Here is a 17,946-nt window from a genome sequence, read left to right on the forward strand (position 1 = left end):
TGCCAGTTGGGTACAGCCGGAGAGATGCTGGCAGACTTCTGGGAAAAAGAGACCTTGCTTCGGAAAACTTTTGAGGTTGCGAATGGCCAGGTCTGCCTCTGTTGGGCACGTTCCCCTCCCTGCCTCCAAGACTCTATCCTGGGACCCATTTAGAGGACCGGGCTCCAAACTGATGGAAAGGGTACAAACTTGAACATTCGCCGAATGTCCCCGGGCCCCCGGGCGAGCTGGGCTGGGTGCCTTTGCCCAGAAACAACAGCCCTTACCGGACCGGCCATTTTAAGGTTAGGAATAATGAAAATGAGCTGCTTGCGGTTTCAAAGACGCAGCAAAGTGTGAGTTTCTTCTGGCCGCCCTCTTCCTCTCCTCCGACCTTTTCCTTACTTCCCTCCTCCAGACTCTATCCCCCTCTTCAGCCAGATATTTCATTAGCATCCACCCTTCCACCTGCACCCTTTCCTTTGAAGATGAGAAGTTCTTCGCGGCTGGTCCTGAGGGGAAGTGGAAGCTAGGGTCCTTGTGCCCCTACTGGGACCTCCAGGGTCCTGAGGGACAAGGACCTTTGAGGTTTCTATTTAAAGCGCGGATATCTTCCTGGAAGGAAGCCGGGTGCCCCGATACACCTTAGGAAACTATCCACAAAGCCCTGACGTGATTTCCACGTCGTATTTTGAAGGTTTGAGGGGCGGGGAATTGGTTGTTTTCATTTAAAGCTTTAAAGTTAGCCGTTCTCTGCCGAAGACGGGTCTGCAGTTTCCAAGTCAGTCAGCTGCTCCCTCCAAGGTCTGAACCTTATGTTTAGGTTGTTTGTGGAATGTGCTTAATAAATATGAACAGCATGAGAGGTAATGAAGACAGAGTCTCCTGGCTTTATTTCAAACCTCCCTAGAGGATGGTATTTCTGTCTCATTTAAAATTTTTTAACTACCATTTTTTCCGATTAAGAATTATCCAGCTTCCGAGCTGAGTGGTGGTGGTGACGGCTGAGGCAGGGGCAACAGGGGTGCTCTTAATCCCAGCACTTGGGAAGCAGAGGCAGGCGGATCCCTCTGAGTTCAAGGCCAGCCTGGTCTGCAGAACGAGTTCCAGGACAGCCAGGGCTACACAGAGAAACCCACAGCTTTTCTAAAGTATTTTGTTTTGTTTGTTTGAGTGAGTGAGTGAGTGAGTGAGTCTCCACCCTTAGAGACCCAGGGCCAGGAGTGCCTCTTCTAGCAAAGCTGGTTAATTTAGTTGTCTCCAAACTCCTACCCCTCTCTGTTCTGCAGGCAACTCCAAAATAGTGGCTGTAGCCTTGCCCTCAGCCAAACACCTCTAGAGCACTCCCACAGTCTAAGCCTGAGATTCGGGAGCTGCTACTTTTATTTCTTTCACACACAGAGAGGCATTAGGCAGTTTTATTTTTTACTTGTTTAGTTTAAGAATTTGCTCTTTTTCTTAGAGAGTCACAATCTGGTAGAAAAACTCTCCCAAATCAGAAAGGTGGATTTTCCCCTTCAATGTCAATGTGCCCTCTCCAGGTGGATGCTGCACACAGTGTGGGTCTGGGGTGTGACAAATCTACATTGGAGATGTAGAAAAAATGATTTAAGCCTGGTGGTGGGGTGCATGCCTTTAATTCCAGCACTGGGGAAGCAAAGACAGGCGGATCTCTGTGAGTTACAGGCCAGGACAGCCAGGGCTACACAAAGAAACCTTGTCTTAAAAAAAAAAAAAAGAAAGAAAGAAAGAAAGAAAAGAAAAGAAAGAAAGAAGGAAGGAAAAAAAGAAAGAAAGAAAAGAAAAAAATGATTTTAGGTCTTCTCACGCTTTAACTCAGTGGAAATTTTTGTGCTGTCTTATAGGATTGCTGTAGGGTTTAAATTAAAAAATATAAGTGGGTTTAGTTTAATATGTAGGAAAGAGTTGTCCATCCACAATTATTAGCTACTCTTTTGTGACTGATGGTCGCTATTTTCCCTAGTAACTAGAGCCCTGGCCACTAGCCTCTCCAGTCCCACAGGTCCTCCTCTTTGGCAACCCCCACAACTGTTGATGTGGTTTTCACAGACCCATTGATCTAAGGGGAGCACTCCTAGTTTTCCAAAACTCCCTTGCTGCCCCAGCAACCTCCTCCAGGTGCTTCTTCCCGGGATGCTTCTTTAAGGTTGGTGGAGACTGAGACCGGTCCTTTTGCATTCAGTTGTTTGGGTTCCAGAGTAAACCAGTTTGCTCTGAGAGTCTTGGAGTTCAGCCTCACTCTGGGCATTGACCCTGCTGCAGCTTCCACACTGGGTTCTGCGGATCTGCCCCGGGGGAGAAAGGCGCGGGTTGGCAGGAGCTGGGAGTTTGGGGCGCCGGTAGTTGCAAGGCTGACCGGTGGAGGCCTGCGGTCTCTACATCAGCCAGATGAGAGATCACCCTTTCTGCCTGTGAGCCGGATGGCCACGGTCTGGCAGGCGTAAAACAGTCTGGTTCCGCTGACCTTGGATCTCTCATCCCCTTACCTACCCGTGGCCTCGACTGAGTCGCTTTAATTCTCTTCCCTCATGTATTTGGAGCCCATAATGAAGATGAAAGGAGATGGCAGCTTCTGAAGGGCTTTGAAGGTGGTCCCGCACTCATTCTAAAGAAACCTAGTGTAGGAGGTGGGGGCTGTCCTTTAACTTCCAGTAGAGACCTCCCTTCCTGGGATAATCCTCAAGAAAGTGAGAGAGAGCAGAGCTCTTCAGGGAGAGGACACTGGGCTGTGTGTAGGCAGCAGCTGGCATGAGGAGGGCTTCATTGGTATATCTACCTATGGCAGCAGGATGAGACTTCGCCGCAGAAGGGAGAGCAGAGTCTACAGGTCGCTGGCACAGGGCTGCGCCTATGTTCCAGGAATTGAGCAGCCACCCAAAGCTGACTTGGGGGTAGGGGCAGGAAGGGACACACATTGTGGCCCCTGGGGATGTGGGGGTGGGCTACAGGTGCTGTGGGGAGCTCCAAGCTCAAACCCATGAAGAAGCCTGGGTTTTCCAGTGATGAGGCCTGCCGAATGAGAGAATAACCTGAGGGCCAGAGTGAGGGCGGGAGTGAGGGGAACTGAGGCCGGACTGCTCACCTCCTTTTGTGTGCTCCACTGTGACACCACTGTGCATGACTTTGGAAAGTGTTAGGGGTGTATGTGTGTGAGCACTGAGCCTGTCCCCCTTGTTTTCCCCGGGAAGCCCTGGGCAGAATCCCTATGCCCCGTCATTCCTCTTGAATTCATCCAGTAAAGTGAGAGGCGTTCCTGGATCAGAAGCCCTGGGCAGAATCCCTATGCCCCGTCATTCCTCTTGAATTCATCCAGTAAAGTGAGAGGCGTTCCTGGATCACTGATGGTGGATCAGTCTGGAACCACACTGGCTGTGGTCAACGTGGTGGATGGAGCCCTGGAGAACACGACCTGCTTCCTCAAAGCACACCCTCACCTGGAAGCCTCTGGAAATGGTGACTAGACTCTTCAACCAGAGAACCTGAGCTAAGGGACTTCTGTGGGTTTTCCCAAGCCCCGTGAGTTCCCAGTCCAGGACCAGAATGGAGGTGGCGTTGTGACAAAATAGTACAACACACAGGAACCCAACAGCCTCTCCATTTCTTCCCAGACAGCCCTTCCGGTGGCTTTGCTCCCAGTCGCTCCGATAGCTCTCATCTCGGCCAGATTCATACTGCACAGTAACGAGAGCTCAGTTCGGTGGTACTCGAACACAGTGTCTGTAAGGCATGTACCTGCGCTCGCTGGGAAGCTCCCACCTGAAGGCGCCAGCATTCATCAGACTTCTAAGCTGGAGTCCCTACTGTTTTTGCCCTAATATTCTGGGAAGTCCAGGAGACTCTTGCTGGTCTGTGAATTTCCCAGGGTGAATAGGAGTTAATCAGGTTCCCCACATATCTCTTTTTGAAGAACAAGGGCATCTTCAACTTACCAAATTAGCCATGGGTTCTTGAACTGGTAATGCCACCTGTCCACATCCTCTCCTCCAACTAACCCTGCCCTGGTGCCTAAGTCTGAATGAAATCTAAATGTTGCTCTTTCAAGTTAGTGAAATCTACCTACCACATTTCTTTTAAAAATATTAGTATTATTTTACTTTCTGTCTATGGGTTTTTGCCTGCATGTATGTGTGTGTACCATGTGTGTGCCTGGTGCCTGTGGAAGTCAGAAGAGGGTGTCTGACCCCCTGGAACTGGAGTCACAGATGGTTGTGAGCCACCATGCGGGTGCTGAGAATCAAACCCAGGTCCTCTGGAAGAGCAGAGTATGTCCTTAAGCACAGAGTCGGCTCTCCAGCCTTGGCCTGTTCTAGCTCTACCAACCACACCTCTACCAAGCTCTCTCTGTGAGTCTGTGCCTCTTTGTACATCCGTGTTTGCGTGGTTGATGTCTAAGGGTGAGTCCAACTTTGTGTGTCTGGATACGCCTGCATGGCGCAGGCGTTGTGTTTATGTTCATGTGTTTACTATGTGTCAGGTAACTTGCCATAGCGACAATGATCAGGTGGCACTAAACACCAAGGCTGCTTTCCCATATACCTTGTCCTTTTCTCTTCCTTCCTTCCTTCCTTCCTTCCTTCCTTCCTTCCTTCCTTCCTTCCTTTCTTCTTATTTGTTTATTTATAGACAAGGTCTCACTATATGGTCCTAGCTGGACCGGAACTCCATATGTAGACCATGTTGGCCTTGAACTAACTAACAGATACCTGCTTGCCCCCAACCCCCCAAAGCCCCCCCACCCCCATGCTGGATTAAAAGTGTGCACCACCACGCCTGGTGCTTCCTTCCCCCCTCCCTCCCTCCCTTCCTTCCTTTCCTTCTTCTTCTTTCTGTGTTCTAAAGATAAACAAAGGGCTGTACTCACACCAGGCAAATTCTCCACCCCTGAACACAGCCCCAGCCCTTACATATTCTTTACACACGGTGCCTTGCTCCGATGGAAATTCTCTCCGTTCTGTACATTTTGGGCAATATTGAAGGGAGGAGAAGCTGTCTATAGTATCCTGTCATCTTCTACCTAAGTTTCAACCCTGTGTCACCAGAGTCACTTTTCAATCTTTTCAAGAAAATCCGAGTTCACAGCAAAGACCAATCCCGACTTTCCCAACTTCATATACAAGCACTGTCGAAAAAAACGGTGACAGAGGGGTCGGTCAAGAGCAGAGTTCTCAGGTGATTCTGACTCAAGCTATACTCAAGTCCACCTCCGGCAAGCTAATGGGAAACTGAGATAGGACACCAGGAAACAGAGAGGTGTCCTGGCAAGGACTGGCAATAGCTGGAGCCTTCTGGAAATGTATCTCTGTGGATAGACTGCAAAGCGGAAGAGAGCAGCCAGACACAGCGGGGAAGGAAGATTAAACTCTCCAAAGAGTAGCTCCAACCACTGTTCCCGGGTGACTGGCCAGCCAGAGCCGGTCTTTGGGCTTCCTCGGGATATCAGATGTCAACGCCATTTCATTTGCTCATCAGTAGCTGGAAGGAGCATGATAAAACCTTGTTCCGACTTTTCCACTAAATTATTTTCCCTGCTGAGTGTGTGTAGCTCAACAACAGAGCTCTTGCCTAGCATGCACACAGCCCTGGGTTCCGTGTGTAAACATACATCTATGTTTTAGGCTATAGATGAGACACCATTACTTTTGAAAGCACAGATAATTCCAACCTTAAGCTGCATTCTACAATTCGACTTCGAGGACTGAGCTGCCTAGTCTTTCCCTAAACACAGAGGCAATGAAAACATGTACTCTTTGGGGCTGGGCCTACAGTACTTGGCTGGCTTGTGCCAGTCCCTGGGTTCAGTGCCCAGCACTGCAATTGAGTCCATTTCATACACATTTGTTCAAGGTTCTTGTCTGCACTGTGACACAGTAAACTCTTCAAGTGTATGGTGATTTTTTTTTCTATCCCTATGAATGAACTCATAGGGATGAAATTTTTATCTGAATGAATTCTTTTTTTTTCCTTAATTCTCCACCAGATCGGATATATAAGGCTATGATATTTGAAAGCATTTTATCTACTATTTGCCCATGTTCCAAATCACTCAGGAAGTTCACACAGCTAAATACATCTGGGAATGCTTTCTATGTCACATGGAATGGTTTCTTTCTTTTTCTTTTTGGTTTTTTAAAACAGTGTACCCCTAGCTGTCCTGGAACTCACTGTGTAGACCAGGCTGGTCTCCAACTGAGATACACCTGCCTCTGCCTCCCAAGTGTTGGGATTAAAGGGTGCACCACTACCATACAACAATGGAACAGTTTCTACTTCCCAAAAAAAAAATACACAAAAGGTATCACCAAAAATTGAAAATGTGAAAATCCTGTATTTATTGGATTCATTATAATAAATGGTGCATACTTCATTTGAACTTAATGCTGCAAGAGTAAGTTTCTAAAAGGGGAGGTCAGTGAAGCCAATGATGCCCCATTGTGAGTGGGCCCCTCCACAAGGGCACAAGCAAACAGAGGCATGGGCATCTTTCAAGCTACCATCTGTCCTCAGATTCAGTGGAAGGGAAAGGGAAAAACCACGGTGGCTTGTGAAAATGAAAAGGTTTCCCTCAGAACCCTGGACAGGGCTTGGCTTCCTGAGCTGTGTCCGTTATTTATTGCCTTTCTGAAGGAGGGCAAATAACTTAATCCCTTTGACCCTGTCTACGGCCCCGGGAATTAGGGCTCTTCTCATCTTCTGTGAATGTTGTGAGATAGTTTATGTGGAGAGTACATTCCACCAGAGTTGGGCTTTTCAGAGCGTACGATCCCTTCAAAAGCTAAGGCCTCGTGTCTCCTACTGGGTAGCTGCTGAGCTTTGTCCAGCAGGCCCCAGGGGAAGCAACATTAGCAGTTCCATGTAGACTTTTTTTTTTTTTTTTTTTTTTTTGGTTTTTCGAGACAGGGTTTCTCTGTGTAGCTTTGCACCTTTCCTGGAACTCACTTGGTAGCCCAGGCTGGCCTCGAACTCACAGAGATCCACCTGGCTCTGCCTCCCGAGTGCTGGGATTAAAGGCATGCGCCACCACCACCCGGCTCCATGTAGACTTTTTAAGGGCCTTATATCCCCCTCTGATGGACACCTGAGTCGGGACCCAGGCCAGAGGGTGTGGATTGCAAATTGTGACATTGGGACCGACCAGACACAAGCAAAGAAATGCCTACAAATGGCAGAGCATTGAAGCCAAGCCCCCACAGCACTGGCTTTGCACATTGGACATGCGTGCATATTCTTTTTTTGGGGAGGGGGGTTTCGAGACACTGTTTCTCTGTGTAGCTTTGCGCCTTTCCTGGAACTCACTTTGTAGACCAGGCTGGCCTCGAACTCACAGAGATCTGCCTGCCTCTGCCTCCCAAGTGCTGGGATTAAAGGTGTTCTAGGATAGTCTGGTGACTGGGGACAGACGTGTTTTGATGAAGTGGGATTTTCATAAGAATTCTTAGGGCCAGGCGGTGGTGGCGCACGCCTTTAATCCCAGCACTCTGGAGGCAGAGCCAGGTGGATCTCTGTGAGTTTGAGACCAGCCTGGTCTACAGAGCGAGATCTAGGACAGGCACCAAAGCTACACAGAGAAACCCTGTCTCAAAAAACAAAAAACAAACAAACAAAAACAAACAAACAAAAAACAAGATGATAACGAGGCTAGGGACTTTAAAGAGATTATAACAGCCAGTCAGCAATGAGAATGGGGGAATGGGAGCAGTTCTCCAACCACAAAGGCTTGGGTTCTGCTAACCAGCTGAGCAAATGTAGCAGCGTATTCTCCAGAAAGAACACCCTCATCTTGACTTAAGCCTTGGGGGCTTTGTTTTTATTTTATTTACTGTTGTGATTTTGTTGTTGTTGTTGTTCATTTATTTTTTAAATAAGGGCTCTCTTGCTGTGGATGGTCTGTATGTCAAATGTGTTGCTCTGATTGGTCAATAAATAAATCACTGATTGGCCAGTGGCTAGGCAGGAAGTATAGGCGGGACAAGGAGGAGAATAAAGCTGGGAAGTTGAAGACTGAGAGAGACACTGCCAGCCGCCACGATGACAAACAGCATGTGAAGATGCCGGTAAGCCACGAGCCATGTGGCAAGGTATAGATTTATAGAAATGGATTAATTTAAGCTATAAGAACAGTTAGCAAGAAGCCTGCCATGGCCATACAGTTTGTAACCAATATAAGTCTCTGTGTTTCCTTGGTCGGGTCTGAGGGGCTGTGGGACTGGCAGGTGAGAGAGATTTGTCCTGACTGTGGGCCAGGCAGGAAAACTCTAGCTACACTCTCTGTGTAGTATAAGCTAATAGTGAGCTTACCTGCATTTTCCTACCTCAGGGTAGGGTGAGAGCTGTGGATATGGCTCAGCAGTAGAGTGATTGCCCAGCATACATGGGAACACCCCAAAAGAAGAAATAAAAAAAAAAGAATATTGATGGTAAGGGATTATAAATACCAATTCTGGGCCAGCTAAATGATGCAGGAGATAAAGGTGCCTGAGAACTGTAATATATGCATCAGATAGTTAGATAGATGATAGATAGATAGATAGATAGATAGATAGATAGATAGATAATAGATGGATAGATAGAAAAATAGATGATAGATGGATAGATGATAGATAGATGAACGAGTACATAAATACATATATGTAATTTTTTGTTTGTTTTTTGAGACAGGGTTTCTCTGTGTAACCCTGGCTGTCCTGGATCTCCCTCTGTAGACCAGGCTGGCCTCGAACTCACAGAGATCCACCCACCTCTGCCTCCTGAGTGCTGGGATTAAAGGCGTGCACTACCAACACCTGGCCATATATGTAATTTTTAAAAACTTAAATAAATGAACAAATACATAAATACATGTATGTAATTTTAAAAACTTTAAAAAGTAAATAATTGAGCCAATACATAAGTACATAATACATAAATAAATAAGCTAATGAACAAATACAAAAACACATATGTGTAATTTTTAAAAACTTGTCCTGAAGGGCTGGAGAGATGGCTCAGCAATTAAGAACATGTACCACACTTCCAAATGACCTGAATTGTATTCCCAGCACCCAGGCTGGGTGGTTACAACCACCTATAACTAGTTCCGGGGGATCTGATGCCCTCTTCTGGCCTCCCCAGAGACCTGCAGTTGCATGTGCACAAACACACACACACACACACACATACACACACACACACACACACACACACACAAATGAATAAATAAGTAAGTAAAATCTTTAGCTGGGTGGTGGTGGTGCACACCTTTAGTCCTAGCACTCAGGAAACAGGCAGGCAGATCTTTGTTCAAGGCCAGCCTGGTCTACAGAGTATCTTCCAGAACAGCCAGGGCTACAGAGAGAAACCCTGTCTTGAAAAATAAATAAATAAGCCGGGCGGTGGTGGCGCACGCCTTTAATCCCAGCACTCGGGAGGCAGAGCCAGGCGGATCTCTGTGAGTTCGAGGCCAGCCTGGTCTCCAAAGCGAGTTCCAGGAAAGGCGCAAAGCTACACAGAGAAACCCTGTCTCGAAAAACCAAAAAATAAATAAATAAATAAATAAATGAATGAATGAATGAATGAATGAATCTTTAAAAAAATGAAATTTGTTCTGACAATTTGGTGTTTTATGAAAAAGGCAATTGGTGGAAACAATATTCCTTATTGTAACTAGCCCTGTACAGGGAGCCCATGTCCTGGAATTCAGTGCCAGAAGGAAGTTTATTCAAATGTGTGTGATTGCTTTCGTCAAACAGTGAGACTCTGGAGCCCACTGTTTGCCTTAGCTATCAGAAAGCTCAGAACTAAAATTAGTGTTCGGTCAGAACTCAGCACTATACCCATTCTAACACAGGACACGGAGGAAGGCTGAGATGTTTCAGCCGGAAAAATCTACTTCCGCTTCTGTGTTTACTGCCCACCTCCCTTCGGAACTCAGAGAACTCAGATCTTTGAGTCTTTGTCCCACGCCACAGGACTGCTGTGAATGTCAGAGGGAATGACCCCTGCGGGGGCTGAAGAGATGGCTCAGCCGGTAAGAGCAACAGCTGCTCCTCAGGACTGGGATTTGGTTCTCAGCACCCACATGGTGGCCCACAACCATCGCTAACTCCAGTGCCAGGGATCTGCCGCCCTCTTCTGGCCTCCCCGGGCACTGCACACACGGTGCGCAAGGGTACGTGGGGCTAAAACACCTATACACATAAAAAGGGTTTTAAAAAACTTAAAAAAGATATAATGCACTTGAAAAATGCTTTCTGAGATTTATAAATGTCACCTGTAGTTGTGTGACCATGTTAACCATGTTCCTCCTCTCCTCTGAGTTGGTATTTTTCAATTACCTGTAACTAGTTAGTAGTTGATGAAGTTAATTTAGTGGCTTGTTACAAGACATTTTTACTTAGATAAAATAGAAGCCAGAGATGGAGCTCAATGAGCAATACAGGTCTTCCCTAGAATGCCCAAGGCTATGAATTGCATCTCTAGCAACACACACACACACACACACACACACACACACACACACTCACTCACTCACTTGTGTACACGCACATGCTCACACTTAAAAATAAACAAGATAAAATAAGAAATATCAGAGTACACTTCATATAGTGAGAGTTATTTGGACTGCCATGTAAGTGCTACGGAGTTTTATTATGTATCCCAGGCTGGTCTTGAACTCAGAAATACGCCTGCCTCTGCCACCACAATACTGAGATTCAAGGCGTGCACCACCATGTCAGAGCAGAGCTGTTCCTAAAACTTGTATGGTACCAGGCAGTAGCGGCACACACCTTTAATCCCAGCACTTGGGAGGCAGAGCCAGGCGGATCTCTGTGAGTTCGAGGCCAGCCTGGTCTACAGAGCGAGTTCCAGGACAGGCTCCAAAGCTACACAGAGAAACCCTGTCTCGAAAAACAAACAAACAAAAGACTTGTATGGTGCTGGATATGGGATACACACTTTTAATCTCAACACTCTAAAGGCAGAGGCAGGAGGTTCTCTATGAGTTCAAGCTCAGTCTGCTCTACACAGCACATTCCCGGCCAGAGCAGCCAGGGCTCCATAGTGAGATCTTTTGTTCGTTTGCTTTGTTTTTAAAGAAAGACCAGCTCTGAGTGTAACACTTGCATTACCTCTTTAGGGCCTGATTTTTGTCAGTGTCCTAGGTGGTACAGTCCTGTACTGGAGAACAGCTTCTGTCCTCTGTGAAAAGAGAAAAAAGTCAGAGTCTGGAAGTGCAAGGGGAGGGAGAGTACTTTTCAAACAAATTCCGAGTCTGTGGATTCAACTGTGGCCGCTGCGGGGCAGCCAGAGTTCTCAACCTTTGAGCCTCCCTCCAGCCCCCACGCTGTATTTCTGATAAGTCAGTGGTGGTGGTGGTGGTGGTGGTGGTGGTGGTGGTGGTGGTGGTGGTGGTGGTGGTTTCAGTTAAAAATAAACTTTGAAAATGCTGTCAGTGGTTAACTGAGTAGAATTACAATTTTCTTTCCTTCCTTGAGGCTTGCCTTCTGTTGAGAAAAGTCGGCATTATTTCAAAGAATATTGACTAAATTGTCACTTTTCTCACAGGAAGTATAATGACTAAATCAAACTACCACTAGGTCTGCCCCAGGAAGTCTGAAATGCCCTTCACCTCATTAATCACTGGCCCCCCGGAGGAACTCCCGCATCCAGAAGTAATGGATGGCCTGAGCTCCGGACAGTAGGACTTAGGAAGGCAGCCTCACTTAGAATGCCCTGAGACCTCACAGTTCTGGGTCAGCACGAGTGGGGGCGTGGTGGGGGTGGGACATCCTGGGGTGCAGGAAGAGGAGAAAAAAAAGACAGCATCACTTCTCTTTCTGACCGATATCACCCAGCCGAGGTACTTCCAAGCAAGTCGACCTTGGCAAGATTGCTGTTCACATGCTGTGGTCCCTGGCTGGGACTTTCCAGTCATTTATTTTCACTCCATAAAAGTCTATGAACTCGCCAGAAGATATTCTGGTGGCAGAGGCAGGCAGATTTTTGTGAGTTCAAGGCCAGCCTGCTCTACAGAGTGAATTCCAGGACAGCCGAGGCTACACAGAGAAGCCGTCTCAAAAAAAAAAAAAAAATTAAATAACTACATAAATAAATAACAATAAATAAGTAAAAGCATGTGAGCTGGAGCTGCAGAGGTGGCTCAGCGGTTAAGAGCACTGGCTGCTCTTGCAGAGGCCTGAGTTCAGTTCCCGGCACCTACATTGTGTCTCACAACTGTCTGTAACTTGTTCCAGGTAATCCGACGCCCCATCTGATCTCCAGCGGCACCAGGCACACACACGGAGCACATACTTATAAGCAGGAAAAACACTCTTAGACATTAAATAAAATTTAAAAATCTCAGTGGAGAGTAGTGGAGCACACCTTTAATCCCAGCACTTGGGAGGCAGAGGCAGGAGGATCTCTGTGAGCTGGAGTCCAAGACAGCCAGGGCTGTCACACAGAGAAACCCTGTTTCGAAAAAACAAAAGCAAACAAACAAAAAACAAAAACAAAAATCTTTTTAAAAAGTAAGGGCATGAACCAGAGCTAGGCATGTAGCTCGGCTCATAGAGTGGTCGCCTAGACTTACAGAAGTCACGGGTTCGAGTCTCAGCCCCACTGTGCCCAGCCCAAATGTGTAGACCAGGCTGGCCACCTTAGACCAAAAATAAATAAATAAATAAAGATAGTGCAGAGAAGCTGAGATTTCCAAACTTCTGTAGGATGAAAAGAGTGTAAATACAGGTGTTTGCTTTTTTTTTTTCCCCCAAGGGAAAGGCAAAAGTCTACAAGATGGGAACAGGTTCAGACAGGTGCTCCTGCAGGCAGGACTGAGAATAAATGGTGGTGGGCAGTGTGTGCTTGGAGGAGTTTGGAATTAACAAACCGACGAGTGCTGTGTATTCTCATCTTCCTCAATATATATTTTATTTTACTTTATTTATTTATTTGTTGGTATGAACACTCTACTTGCATGTATACCTTCAGGCCAGCAGAGGGCACCAGATCGAATTATGGATGGTTGTGAGTCACCTTGCGGGTGCTGGTACTTGAACCGGGGTCCTCTAGAAGAGCAACCACTGCTCTTAACCGCTGAGCCATCTCCCCAGCCCCTTGATTTTATTTGTTTATTTATTTTTACCACATTTCTTCCTTTATTCATTTGAGGGAGGTACGTGTGCCCTGTGTGGAGGTCAGAGGACAACTTTGCAGGAACTGGTTTTCTCCATCTGCCATGTCGAGTCCCAGGGTTGAACTCAGCCACTCAGCTTAGCCGCAAGGCCCTTTACCCACCCTGCCATCTTGCTAGTCCCACTGTTTTTTGTTAGTTTGTTTTGTAATGAGAAATGCTTAAGGATGGATTGAAGAGCCCCACACACGCTAGGTAAGCACCCATCACTAAGCCATGCCCAGCACTTTCCCCGTGTTAGAACAAGAATAAATATTCTAGCCATAATTCTGTATGTATAGTCTTGTGTGTTGGGTTTATTCCAGGGAGAAATGACCAAAAAAAAAAGTTTATCTCTTTATTTGATAAATTTTTAGATTAAAAAAAGAAGAAGAACTATATTCAGCATGGTGGCACACACAGGAGCCTCAGTCAGGAGGATCATGGGTTCGAGGCTGGCCTGGGCTATGTAGCAAGGGCCTATTTGAGAGGCGGTTGGGAGGAAGGAGAGGGAGGGAGAGAGGGAGAGAGAAGGGAAGGAGCGGGACAGAGAGAGAGAGAGAGAGAGGCCCTACCCAAGGTGCGGAGAGCTTGGCAGTATCCAGTTTGTTCATTCACTGCAGACTTGTCCCTGCGTCAATCAACTAGAAGTGTGGAGTGACCGGTTTCTAAACCGAGGCCCTGATACTCCATCCACCTCACACCCTGCTTTCTGGGAACAAGCTCTAAACCTCTGTGTAAGAAGCCTGGATTGGGGGTAGAGAGGTGGCTCAGTGCTTAAACACACTGGCTGCTTGTAGCGGTAATGCCCGCATCACCGTCACCCGTTCACCATGTCCGAGCGAGGGGCTGCGGATTAAAAAATAGAGACAAGAGACAGCGAGTCATTCGCCACGGCTGAAAGCCGAGTGCCGGTCGAATGCTTTAAGAGGGGATGCGGATTAAAAAATAGAGACGGGCGGTGGTGGCGCACGCCTTTAATCCCAGCACTCGGGAGGCAGAGCCAGGCGGATCTCTGTGAGTTCGAGGCCAGCCTGGGCTACCAAGTGAGTTCCAGGAAAGGCGCAAAGCTACACAGAGAAACCCTGTCTCGAAAAACCAAAAAAAAAAAAAAAAAATAGAGACAAGAGACAGCGAGTCATTCGCCACGGCTGAAAGCCGAGTGCCAGCCGAATGCTTTAAGTGCTTCTTTTTTTTTTTTTTTTTTTTTTTGGTTTTTCGAGACAGGGTTTCTCTGTGTAGCTTTGCGCCTTTCCTGGCGACTCGCTTTGTAGCCCAGGCTGGCCTCGAACTCACAGAGATCCGCCTGGCTCTGCCTCCCAACTTCTGGTGAAAAATGGTTTCGGTCAGGACATTGAATGCTAAGTTAATGCTGTGTGAATAAAAGATGTTTTGTTCTTTTGATTGTCTTAATAAATGTTTGGATGAATGTTTGATTCTCATGGTGAACGGTTGGTGATAGCGCAGGCGTTATCCCTACAGCTGCTCTTCCAGAGGACCTGGGATCAATTCCCAGAACCCACATGGTGGCTCACAGCAGTCTGTTAACTCCAGTTCCAGAGCAACTGACGCCCTCTTCTGGCCTCCTTGGGCACTGCATACATGTGATGCACAGACATCCATGCACATAAAATATAAATAGAGCTTTGATTCCAGCACTTGAGAGGCAGACACAGGCAGATCTCTGTGAGTTCCAGGACAGCCAGGACTACATAGTGAAACCCTGTCTTGAAAAACAGAAACAAAACTACATATAAATAAACCCAAATGAGCTCAGCATTTGACTCATTTTAGTCTCTAAAAACATCAGTAGGGTGTTTTTGGTTTTTGGTTTTGCTTTGATTTGATTTAGTTTTCTGAGATAGGGTTTTTCTGTGTTGTCCTGGAACTCGCTATGTAGACCAGGCTGGCCTCGAACTCAAAATTAGTAGGTTTTAGGAAAACCTCCAGAGGGCTACAGTCTGATCTTTCAGGTCTATCTCCAGGCTCCAGGCACAGTGGAGTGGGGCTGGCCATCCCTGCGGTACTCTGTCTGAAGTCCTATCCTGAAGAATCGGTGAACACAGGGACACAGTTATGGGACCTGAAGTTGGGGGTGTTTACTCTCAGAGTCATAAATCACTTCTCTGTGTGTTCCAGGCTTTAATGAATTCATATGTCCATGGTGGCTCATAGCAACAGGATCTACCCTGCTCCTTCACCTTTCTTTCTCTCTCTCTCTCTCTCTCTCTCTCTCTCTCTCTCTCTCTCTCTCTGTGTGTGTGTGTGTGTGTGTGTGTGTGTGTGTGTGTGTGTGTGTGTTGTTACAGGAGGTCACATCCAGGAACTCAAGCATGTCAGCCAAGCACTATTATCTCTGAGCTCAACCCTTAGCCCAGGATAATTAATTCAATTATACCTGTGTGTGTTTTTATTTCAGCTGAAGGGTTTAAAAATGTTTTTTTAGATTACATTTATTATTTATTTGTGTGTGTGTGTCTGTGCATGGGTGCTCATGTGTCCTTGCATGTCTATGGATGTCACAGGAAACTTGCAGGAGTCTGTCCCCTCTTTCCACCATCCTGGGGATCAAGCTCAGCTTGTTAGGCTTGGGGGCAAGCACTTTTACCGGGGAGGCCCTTGGTGGAGGGGTTTTTGTTTGCTGTTAGTTTAGGGTTTGGGGTTTTTTTGTTGTTTTCGGTTTTTGGCTTTTGTTTGTCTTTTAAGATAGGGTCTCACTGCTTAGCCCTGAATGACCTGAAACTTACATATAAACCAGAGGGTCATTGAACTTACAGAAATCCACCTGCCTCTGTCTAGGATTGAAGGCATTGAGCCACCACACCCGACAAGTTTTGATGGTTTGTTTGCTCCAAGGTAATTTTCACAGGTTCTAAGAATTAAGAAATGGATATTTGGGGGCTGGAGAGATGGCTCAATGATTAAGAGCCCTGGCTGCTCTTACTAGAGGACCTGGGTTCAAGTCCTAGCACCCACATGGTGGCTCACAGCTGTCTGTAATTCCAGTTCCAGGGGGCCTGACACCCCTACACAAGCATAATGCAGACGAAACACCAGTGCACATAAAATAAAGAGATTTAAGAAAAGAAATGGATATTTCCTGAGAGGTCATGCTGCTGCCTTCCACCGTGACACAGAAACAAAAGTTGCATGTCTGGTCTGTTGGTATCTCTCCTGTGTGGGTCTGCTTACTATTTTGAGTGTTATTTGTGTCTGTGTTTAGAGGTACACTTGCCTGTACTCACAAGGAGGCCAGAAGATGACGTCAGGCCCCCCTTATTCTTTTGAGGTCAGATTCTCCCTGAACCTGGGGCTTGAGTTTTCCTCCACTCGGTGAAAACTGACGGGCTCCAGCCACCTTGTCCCCAGCCGGATGGGAACAGATTGTTGGCCTGCCTATAGGACAACCACAGCCTAGGACAACCACAGCCTAGGACAACCACAGCCTAGGACAACCACAGCCTAGGACAACCACAGCCTAGGACAACCACAGCCTAGGACAACCACAGCCTAGGACAACCACAGCCTCGTTACCTAAATGCAGGGATCCAAACACACACACACACACACACACACACACACACACACCCCACTCCCCCCCCACCCCCCCACCCCGTCCTCGTGATTGCACAATACTCTTAACTGCTAAGCCATCTCTCCAGCTGGGTGTGAAGGCACAGGCTGTTAGTTCCAGAACTCAAGAGTCAGAGGCAGGTGAATCTTTGTGAGTCTGAGGCCAGCCTGGTACAGTGAGTTCAGACCAGCTAAGGCTGCACAGTGAGACCCTGTCTCAAAAAACAAAGAGAAAAGTACAAAAGGATGTATATATAAAGAAAGATGCTTACCTTTGTGTCATTTGTAATTGTAAAACACAGTAGCCCAAATGCTCGTTGACTCCTAAGCTTAAATGGTTACATGTCTTCTGATGGAATTAAGTGCCCCCTGTCCCCCAAGTACAAATTTTCATCTGTCATGCTGCCTTGTGTTTCCCAGCACCCAGCACATAGTAAGCATTCAAAAGAATGACTGAATAAAGGAAAATAAAATTCTGGTGTTGATACACAAACATTGGTGGGTAGGAGTTGCTGCTCTTCTAGGGGGCCAGAGTTCAGTTCCCAGCACCCACTCAGGTGGCTCACAACCACCCGTAACTATAGCTCCAGCGGATCCCATGACCTCTTCTGGCCTCCAAGGGCACCAACATACACTCATCCAGACACAGACACATACATATAAATACAAATTTAAAAACCACAATGCGTAAATTTTTATAATGGAGTAGACATCCAGAATCTCTGTTGGGAAGCTGGTAAGAACACCTGCTCTTGTGGGGGACCGGAGTTTGGTCCCCAGCACCCACACGGTGGATCACAACCATATCTAACTCAAGCTCTCCAGCCTCTGACATCATTTTCTGACCTCTGTGAGCACCAGGCACACATACGGTGTATATACACACAAGCAGGCAAACACTCATACACATAAAATAAATCTTCAAAATATCTTTGGGCATATGCATAATGACTTGAGAAATAACCATGGCATTGCATTAAGTGATTTTTAAAAAGTTACGAAGTAAAATGTGGCTTAGTTTCCATTTCTATGTTTTTAAATACTACAAAAGAGGTTATTTCATGTATGTGTAAGTACACACATACAATTCTTTTTATTTAAATTATTTTATTTTTCTATTGTGTGTTGGGTTTTTTGGGGGTTTTTTTTTGGTTGTGTTTTTTGTTTGTTTATTTTTTTCCTGTGTGTTTGTTTGTGTATCACATATAAGTGAGCGAGTCATATCC

Source organism: Peromyscus californicus, unplaced genomic scaffold, assembly GCF_007827085.1.
Source record: "Peromyscus californicus insignis strain IS unplaced genomic scaffold, ASM782708v3 Scaffold_2__1_contigs__length_46816999, whole genome shotgun sequence".
Classification (NCBI taxonomy): domain Eukaryota; kingdom Metazoa; phylum Chordata; class Mammalia; order Rodentia; family Cricetidae; genus Peromyscus; species Peromyscus californicus.